This window comes from Anser cygnoides, chromosome 27 (genome assembly GCF_040182565.1).
Source record: "Anser cygnoides isolate HZ-2024a breed goose chromosome 27, Taihu_goose_T2T_genome, whole genome shotgun sequence".
Taxonomy (NCBI): Eukaryota; Metazoa; Chordata; class Aves; order Anseriformes; family Anatidae; genus Anser; species Anser cygnoides.
The window spans coordinates 6,072,029-6,081,800 of record NC_089899.1 but is presented as its reverse complement, the minus strand read 5'-3'; the positions used below and the strand labels follow the sequence as shown (position 1 = coordinate 6,081,800).

The 9,772-nt window shown below is 53.8% G+C and overlaps 1 protein-coding gene across 12 annotated transcripts in view; it reads right to left on the bottom strand.

Annotated features, from left to right (window-relative positions):
• Positions 1 to 344: 344 nt before the first annotated feature.
• LOC106048417 (uncharacterized) overlaps positions 345 to 9,772 on the bottom strand; it is a 36,545-nt gene continuing 27,117 nt past the window's right edge. For 4 of the 12 annotated variants that reach the window (XR_010826693.1, XR_010826684.1, XR_010826691.1 and 1 more), the window contains one exon: positions 351 to 4,901. The gene's annotated coding sequence lies outside the window, so the exon portion shown is untranslated. Of the gene's footprint in view, positions 4,902 to 9,772 lie in introns of all 12 variants that reach the window. The other 8 variants (XR_010826690.1, XR_010826687.1, XR_010826689.1 and 5 more) reach the window with 4 other exon arrangements.

Sequence of the window (9,772 nt, the reverse complement as noted above, 5' to 3'; positions counted from 1 at the left end):
CCCCGCAGCCCTCGGGATTCTTCACCTGCTGGAGGTACTGGTGGGGAGATTTCAGCGTGCTGTCCGAAGCTAATCCCCCCCGCCCCCCCGCCTTTGCAGCGCTTTCCCCCCAAAATGTTTACTAAATTGCTGCTTGCGGGTCACAAACTAACACCCTTCACGTGCAACACGTTTGGTTTTCATGTCACGCCATTTTATCTAATCCCAAAGGTTCCTTTTCTTTTGCAGCTTTGCAGGAGAGAAAGAAAGAGTTCAGAGCAGCCTGGTGACAAGCCCCCCCCCCCACCCCCCCCAGCCTCTAATACACGCAGCACTCAGCCAGGCTTGGGGACAGTGAAAGAGCAGGGTGACAAATATCTAAGCTGCGAGCTCCTGGCCCCAGCTGTAGCGATGCTCTAATATGGCAATTTGGGAGAAGTTATTTCTAATAATAAATAAATCCAGGTCAGTAATACAAAGAGCAATGTCAAGGAATTTAAATCCTACAAGAAACAACTTTTAATTTAGGGCAAATCCAGGACTCCGGCTGCTTGATGTGCTGCAGTCCCTCAGCCTGGCCAAGACCAGAGGGGCTGCAGCTGTCCCATTGTAGCCCTATTTGGGGGGAACGGAGCCCCTGGCAGCACCCACAGCTGAAGCCTGCATGCCTCAGGGTCAGGGTGGCCTTAGTGGGGATGTCTCAGAAGAGCCAGGGACACCCCATTCCCATCTCTGTCACTTTTCAGCTGTCTCCTACTGGGACAAACACTTCCCCAGCTGCATTCATCCCCATGTCCTCTCACCCCAGCGCCCGCAGGATTGGTTTAAGCATCCCTGTTCCTCCCCTGTCGCCACACAGGTAATGGCAGTCTCCTGTGTGATGACCCCACAAAGACAGTTTGGGTAAAAAAGAAAAAAAAAAAAAAAAAAGCAGAAAGCACCATTGCTTCTCCTTCTCATGGGCTCGGTTAGAAAAAGAGAGTGCTTGCTGCTGTTTGCCCTGACACCATTACTCTCCAGAGTTAACAGCCAGTTGGTGGGTACCAGCAGACCCCACCTCTCTGTGCTTTTGCTGGAGCCTCTCTGCAAAATCCAGTGCACGCCACAGCACCGGATTTAGAGCCAGGCAAAGCTTTCCGATGTGGGAAACCAGCAGTGTGTACAAATAGGCATTGCCACAAAGCCACTCAGCTTAATGACTTTTTCCATCGTACAGAAATGCTTTGCTTACACGCTCCCTTCCTCCAGCCCCCCAAAAGTGTCTTTGTGTTTGTTTTCTGGCAGGTTTGGGAAGAAACGCGATCCGTGTTTTCCGTTGGCCGTTGTGCAACGCGGAGGGCACAGGCTGGGGCAGGCCGTGAGTGCCGCGGGTGCCGGGGGGGCAGGCACGTGCGCCCGCGCTCCCAGCTGGGGCACCCCTAGCACCTGGCTGCGGGCTGGGAGGGTTCCAGCTTTCCTGGAAACCATTGCATGTCGCACGGAACAAACAAACAAACAAGGACGCAGCACAGAACACTTCCATTTTCATAAGTGAGAAAGAGAAATCCTGTTTATACAGATATTTGTGGAAAAGCACTGGGAAGAAAACAAAGAGCAGAGCTAATTAACTTGCATGTGGGGTGGTAACTTGGCAGCCACAGGGCCAAGGGAGACCTGCTTGCTTTGGGGGACAGATTACAGCCAAGCTAAATGTCACCCTTTGCTCAGACACCCCCAGGTGTCCCTTCTGACTGTCACCACCCTGCAATCCCCAAAATACTCACCCAGCCCAGCTGGAAACTCCAGCAGAGCATTACCATGGGCTTGGGATGAGGGATGCCCGGCGTCTTGTGCTGCCCGGTACCACGAGTGCTCCCAGGGGCGGGCAGGGTGGGCGCAGGGTGCATGCATTGAGTCCTCTTCCCAGCATGGAGGAACGCCGTGCCGACATGCGTCTTGTCTGCCTCGCCGGCACGCTCACCGAGGCTGACTGCTTCCAGCTGCCGGTTTAGTCTCATTTCACTTGTTGGGCTCAGGATCCACCTGAAATCAGTTGCTGGCCTTTCCTAGAATTAAACAAAAATTGGAGAAAAATAATAAAAAAATAAAAAATAAAGAGACGTGTTGAGGAACAGCAAGGAGAATCCTTGAAAGCCCCCAGGAGGCATGTGTAGCTGGCTCCAGCAGCATCTCCCGTGGCCGTGGCTCCTCTCTGTGCTCTCCCATCCAAGCAGAGCTTTGCCCTGCTGGAAATCAGGATGTTGCATTGTGATGTGCGTGCCGGAGATGCAGAAGAGATTAAAAAAAAAAAAAAAAAAAGAGCCAAATCTGGCTTTGGGAGGGGCATATGTGCCCTTCAAAAGCAAACCATGCTGGGGCAGACCCGCCCAGGCACAGATGAAGATATTTGCCAGAACTGCTCTTGGCATGAGGTGCTCTGGGAGGAAATGTCCATAGGAAATGCAGGGATCGGAGGTCTAGAGGGGAGAAACTTAGCACTCCCCTAATGGCTGGCTCATTCCTTCTCCTGTCTTCCTCCTATTTGTTTTTGCAAGTATTAATATGCTGGGACTGTTTTCTTTAGTACACGCTGGGTCCAGAGGGTTTCACTGGGGGTCTGGGATCTGGGTGACCTCCCCAGAGTGGTCTGCGGAGCCTGGCCCACGGTCACCATGGGTCCCCAGGGCGCTGGGACGAGTGGTGGTGATGGGTGCTGTTGGGCCGGTGATGCTGCCCGGCTGGCACCCCCAGCCCTGCCACACTGGCCACGCCATGCAGACCCCTGGGAGCCTTGCAGGTCTGGACATAAGTGTTGTTCTTCTCTCCGAAATGAGGAGGCTCCACCTTGACGCGGCCAGCTGCTCTGCAAGCAGCATCGCACGGCACCCTCATGGTCTGCAACCAGCAGAAGGCAACAGCTGTCCTGCCAAAACCCCAGTAGCTGCTAAACAAACAACTTAATGCAAAACAGCCTCAATGGAGCAGGAGTAAACGTGCCCAAGAAAGCGTCGAAGACATTACAGAGCCACAGCAAAAGCACATGACGTTGCAAAGGCTTTGCTGAGTGATCAGGAAACACAGCCTGGGACAATTTGCATCTTTTATTTTAACTAAAATTTTCCTAATGACGTGTGTAGTATGTTTAGTGATACGTAGTTTCCATCTACCCTGGGGAGTTTGCAAAGAGCCCAAATGTCAGGCTGGTCAGTTCTGCAGCCAGTGAGTGCCCGTCCCCACACCTTGTCCTTTGCAGGCTGTGTCTGGCAGGGCTGGCAGCAGCCCCTTCTATCTAAAGAGCCAGAAGTCCAGAGAGTAACCTAGTGGGCTCTGGCTTTAGGAGGAGGTTTGGGAGCTGCTGCTATTTGGCTTGACTGCCTCCTCTTGACCAGTCAAGCTATCCTTGATCCAGTTGGGTTTAAACTGGCCCCAAGCTCATGCCTTGCAGGATAACAGCAATCTGGGAGCAGAGCCCGGAGAGTTCCCTCTGCTCCTCGAGTGCTTCCTGGTTGCCGTTTGCACAAGGAGCCTGGAAAGGCTGCACAGTGGAGCCCAACAGGCACACTGGCCCCGCAGAGATGCGGGGCTGGCAGGGAAAGCAGCCCATGTGCAGCCACCCAAGCAAATATGCACAACCCAGTGCCCCAAGGGCTGCATCTGCCCCATGTTGTGCACCTTCCCTGTGCAGCCCCAGGATGCTCCTGGCAGCGTGACCCCATGTGGTTGCTCATGCTGGAGGTGGGGAGGCCAGGAGCGGTGCCCTGCCAAGGCTGGAGGCTTGTATGAGCTGCTGCCACTCCAGATATAAGCAATTGGGATGCGCCCTGGCCTCGTGCGGTCTCTGGGGAGGCACATCCAGGCTCCACTTGTGTGCTCACCTCCTCCGTGTGATGCTCCCCAGCCCGGGCACACTGAGCCTGTCCAGCGCCAGGAGCTGGTGAGGAAACTGGGATGGCTCTGAGCAGCAGCATGCCGGGCTCTTGCTTCCTCCCTGCTCCACATGACAGAGCCTGATGCACGCAGTGTGCAACCCAGCGGTGTCAGCTGCAGCCCTGGCCAGAGCCCTGGTGCCAGGTACCATGCGCAATGATGTCTCAGACATCTTCCCTGTGCAGACATCTCTGCAGAACCATGAGAATCTCTGGGTTCCCACCTCAGGTTACTGTTCCCCTGGGCTCCCTCTCACAGCCTCACTTGCCCACCAGCCCTCCAGGAGATTACCAAGTTCAGGCTTGAGGGCTGGAGGGAGAGGAGATGCTGTGAACCACTGGAATGGAGTGAAAAATTGGGAACAGCCGGAAAGTACATGGTACATAATGTCACACTCAAAATCTACCATGAACAAGTGTCCGTAAACACTGAGGGGGAAAATCTAAGCAATTAAGTCATTTTCAATGTCAAATAGCTCATGGACCCCACATTTGGACATGACAGATGAACAAAAACATAGACATTAAAAATTCCTGAAAACTAACAAAGGAACAATGATTAATATCTCTCTGTTCCAGGGCAATCACATTATATACACACAAAGGAGTCATAAAAATTCCTGGATGACGGAACAAAATCCTTACAGAGCTCCACAGATAAAATACAACCACCCTGGAAGGAGCTGGAACGGTCCTCGGAGGGAGCGTGCCTTAGGCCGGCTGTTACGTATCGTGCTGGAGAAAACACCTTCCCTGGAGAACATGCCCGTGTCCCAGCTGTGGCGAGGGGACGAGGCCCCGCGGTGGAGAGCCCCAGCAGCTGCCAGCATCGCTCCCTGGCTGCACGCAGCCTGGGGAGGGTTGAGCTGAGGACGTGGCCGTGGCAGCACCAAGCACGTGCGGTGCAGGTGGAGGAGGGAGGGAAGCAGGTCCTGCGGCAGCAGGTGAGGAGGTCAGCACCCGGCCCTGCTGCTGCCCACTGAAACCTCCTGGAGCCCTGGATCCTGGCGCTGAGGGCTGCAAGAAAAATGAAGGGATAAAGGCAAATCACTTCAACCCAAGAGGGGGTTTCGTTCTTCAATTAAGAGGAAGATATTCCAAACCAAAACCACAAAGAAAATATCATTAAGAGAGGCCACAGTTTTGCTCAGTGACTGTTCACGGGCTTTCTGTGGGATGTTTTTCATCAGAAATGGATGTTTAGTCTGCAAAATTACTTAAGGAGGGTGCTGAGCAGTGCCAGGGGCAGAAGGGAGTTTAGGGGCTGCCTCTGCACTCCATGGCAGGCAGCGCAGGCACATACCAGGGGGACCGTCCCTCCAAGCACAGTAAACGTCCTCCCTTGGCAGCAAGCCCAGCATGGGGCCCCCCTTTGTCATCCCTTGCCTGCCCTCGCCACCACGTCCCAAGTGACCCCAGCCTCACCGGAGGCTGCAGCGCAGCTCTGTGCCCGCTCCTGGTTCACACCACGCTGCAAAGATGAGGACATCGCTCCCATGTCCTAATGGGCCCTGAAACTTTGGGATGCTCAGGATACCCATGCTCCTGTCTGGGAAAAGTAACAGAGGAAAAAAAAAAAAAAAGAAAAAAAAAAAAAAGCAGGGGCTTGTGGCAAAATGTGGAACCATTCCAGAAATGGCAAAATGCATTTTTGGAGCAAGAGGATCAGGCAGGAGCCTGGGCATGGTCTCGCCCACAGTGCAGGGCCAGGGCAGCGGGGTTGCCTCCACCCCAGCAGGTCCCCGCAGCAGCCGCGTCCCCACCCTGGCCATCGCTGGCAGCAGCGGTGCCGGCGCCCTCCCTGGCCAGGAGAGGTGTGCCGGGCGAGAGCCATGGCAACTCTTACACAAAGTGTCAACAAAATCAGCAAAATAATGACTTTCTCATGAAGACTCCGGGGAGGCAGGAAGGCCTCAGGCCAGACCTGCCTGCTATAAAACAGGCTTTAAAATTTTTCAGCGGCGGCTGAAGCAGAACTGAGACGAGGGCTTGCTCCGGCTCCCTCACCTCCCAGCCAGGCATGGGATGGGCCAGCTGGCAGGGAAGGAGGCAGTGCCAGTCCCTGCCCAGCCTGGGGATGGGAGAGGGACATCTCAGATTAATCCTGGCTTTCGTTTGGCATACATCTTGAAAAACAGTTTTCCTTTAAACAAATCCAGTGGTGTCAAAAATAAATAAATAAATAAATAAATAAATATTAATGGAAAAATTCAGCTAGAAGGCAGTTTTCTCAGATGCGTGTGAAACGCTCCTCCTTCGCAGGCTGTCACGGACAGCTCTGCACCTTCTGCGCGAGCAAGGCAGCTCCTCCTGCTGTGCCACTCAGCAGGGACTCAATTACACATATGAAGCCAACCCGGCCAAAACGCAGCCCAGAAGGGTTTGACACAAAGTTGGGAACCTGCCAAGAAATTCCTAATTGAAAGTAGTTACCGAAATATCTATCAGTGGGGTCTCTGCCTGTGAACCCCTGTCTGTAACGGTGAATTATGAGCATGCTCTGGTTTGAAATGAGGCAGAGTAAAACTAATCATATTTTTATGAGCCCCTTTTCCTCCCGCACGGGCTGAGCTTTGAGCACATGCTGTGCAGCAGAAGAGCGGCTGTTTTGCCTTTTTCCTTATCCATCTCCTTCGTGGAGTGACAGGTCAGATTATTGCCGGATCAAGCTGCACGCTGCCGTAAATCGTGTCCCCGGAGCCCCTTGGGCAGGCAGGCAGCACCAGGCTGGCAGGAGTGCAGCCACAGCACAGGGCTTTCTCCCACATCCACCACTTTCCTCCGGCCCCAGCCATCCCCAGGGGCTGGAGGTCTGTGGGGCTGTGCCCAGGGCTGTGCTGCCGCGCGGTAATGAGCCGCCGAGAAGGATCCTGCCTGCTGCCTGCTGCGGCTATCTCCAAAGGGCTGTTTCACACCTCCTCATGCGCGAAGGTCACAGACCAGATGTTCTCTGTCAGCAGTCAGGTCCTAGTGCATTTTAAACTGGATTTAAGCCCTGCAGTCAAAACCACCTTCAGTTGCTCACAGGGAAGGGAAATTCATTCTTCGGGTGGCTGGGAACGCTCCCTTGCAGGGAAGGGGATGAATGCTGTTGCTGAAGGAGCGATGCTATGAGCAGTCTCTGGGACACAGAGCAGTGCTCGCCTTCCTGAGGTCTCTTCCAAAATCACAGAATCACAGAATCACAGAATCGAAGGGGTTGGAAGGGACCTCGAAAGATCATCGGGTCCAACCCCCCCTGCCAAAGCAGGCTACTTAGAGAAGGCTGCCCAGGCAGGCGTCCAGACGTGAAACAGCTGTGGGCAGCCAGAGGTGCCCAGCTCTGGATGAGCACAGGCAGCTTGGGCACCACAGCAACACACTTCATCTTCCACCGGGCAGAGCAAGGATGCCAGCAGCTCAGCTACCAAATTGCTACACCCTGGGGAGCCCAAGCCCCTGCAACGCTGCAAGAAATCCCCCCAGGTACAGGCGGGCTCCCTGCACCCCTCAGGTCACCACGAAGCTCTGCATCCTGCAGGATGGCCCTTGGTGAGCTTCCAGAGCTGACCTCAGCTGCTTTGCAGCCACGGGCTTGGGGGCTGCCGGTCAAAAACCACCAACCAGAATTGGCTCTGCAACAGGATCGGTGCCAGTGGTGGCAGGAGAAGAAGCCCTGCAGGGAATTTGGGGAGCTCAGGCTGGTGCCTGCCTGCACGAAGAGGCCCAGCAGCTGCCTGCACACTCGCCGTGGGTCCTCAGGGCTCAGTCCTGCCCACAAGGCCACGGCCACACTCTGCTGCAGTTTTGCTGGGGGAAGAGATTTTGGCAGAGTTTTGATTTTGGCCCTGAAGGGGGGAGGGTTGGGATAACTTCAGGGCCGCCTCCTGTACAATCCCCTGCCACAGAAATGGGGAGGCCATGAATTTACAGGTGCCTGGCAGGTCTGCAAATATACCACTCAGATCAGTTGGCTGCTTTTGTCAGTGTTTATTTGATTTTTGTCTTGATATTAGGGCCCCTCACTACAAGAAGGACATCAAGGTGCTGGAGTGTGTCCAAAGAAGAGCAACAAAGGGTGAAGGGTCTGGAGAATAAGTCTTGTGAGGAGCGGCTGATGAGCTGGGGTTGTTTAGCCTGGAGAAGAGAAGGCTCAGGGGAGACCTTATTGTACTTTACAACTACCTCAAAGGAGGTTGTAGAGAGGTGGGGACTGGGCTCTTCTCCCAAGCACTGAGTGGTAAGATGAGAGGAAATGGCATCAAGTTGCATCAGGGGAGGCTTAGGTTGGATATTAGGGGAAATGTTGTTACCGGAAGGGTTGTGCAGCACTGGAACAGGCTGCCCAGGGAAGTGGTTGAGCCACCATCCCTGGAGGTCTTCAAGAAACGTGGAGATGTAGAACTCAGTAGCATGGTTTAGTGGTGGACTTGGCAGTACTAGGTTAAAGGTCGGACTGGATGATCTTAGAGGTCTTTTCCAACCTGAATGCTTCTATGACTCTCTAAAATTAAACACTAGCTCACAGCAGGGCCTTGCACTGCATGTAGACAGACTTTGCCCAAAGAGATGCAAAGCAGCCAGGGGAAGAAGGACTTTGTACACCCAGATGGAGCAGGAGAGGTTTCCAAACACCTGAGGCATTAACATGATGCTGAGCCACAACACCTTCCCAAGCCAAGCGATGGAGCCGGCTGCACACTTGCTCGGCAGCAGCGTAGAACAGGGTGGATTCGCTAAAACCACCAGAGATGCCCACTCCCCGCAGCCAAGCACCCTGCCCCAGGACACACAGACAGGCTCTGTGCCCCCCAGGGCCCAAACCCTCCATGCTGGAGCCATCACCACCACTGCAGGAACATGGTCAGCAGCCAGAGACCAGTGGCATCACCAGAACAGACAAATGTCCACAGCACCACTGGCAGAGGACACGTCGCTGCTGACTGTAGGAAGGCCTCTGGACGTGACATGTTTGAGAACACATTTCTCTGCTGACAAACAACGCACCCGGAAAGGTGACTGCACCAGTAGGAAAGCACTCTGTTTCATCTTCGTAATGCATAGCAAAAAATAAAAATACAAAAAATTGATTTCAGAGCCAGCCTTTCTCAGCCCTCTGGGCTGCTATCAAGATACGCAGCACTTATACCCCCCTTCCTCCACTGCCCACTCCACAGCCAATAAATCCTTCTCTTCATTAAACACTGCAGGTCTCAATTAATTAAATGAGCAAAACAACCACAGCCCCTTCAGCAATTAGAGAAGTGGCTGGGTAATTAGATGGAATGTTAATTTAATTTCCAGGAGGGGGAAAGGAAAAGAAAGAAATGAAAAGAAGGAAAGGAAGAAGGAGTAAATTGGATTACATTTGACAAGAGGGAAATTAAAAGTCACTTAATCATAGAGCAATTAAAGAAAGATTCCCGACCTGTGTAGCTGGAAAAAAGAACCTAGAAGGACAGGACCACCAGCTTGTGTTGTGAATGATGCTCACTCAGATGCGACGCCAGCTGAAGGCCCCCATGTACGTGGATTTGTACATGGCTGCCTGTGGTAACATCCACCCTGGCTTAACCTTACCTTTCTTCTCCATTAGGGAAGCGGGAGAAGGCTGCTGGCCGGCAAACCACAGCTTCATCCTGGCCCTACCTCCAGCTAATGCTCTTATCAGCCCTCCCCAGCCCAGTAAGATCAGCCATCCCCCGCCAGGAGAAACAGAAATTCAAGGCGAGCCCGAGGCCGTGCTGCGGGGAGCGGATGCTGTTTTTCAACCACTGCGAGCATTACCCGGTAATAACCTCGCCCTGCACCACCAGTGCCCTGTGATGGGTGCCACATGCGCCTTGTCCCTTCCTGGGCACGGCCACCACATCGCACACTGCCCCAGCGCCGCACCCGGCGAGGGGCAG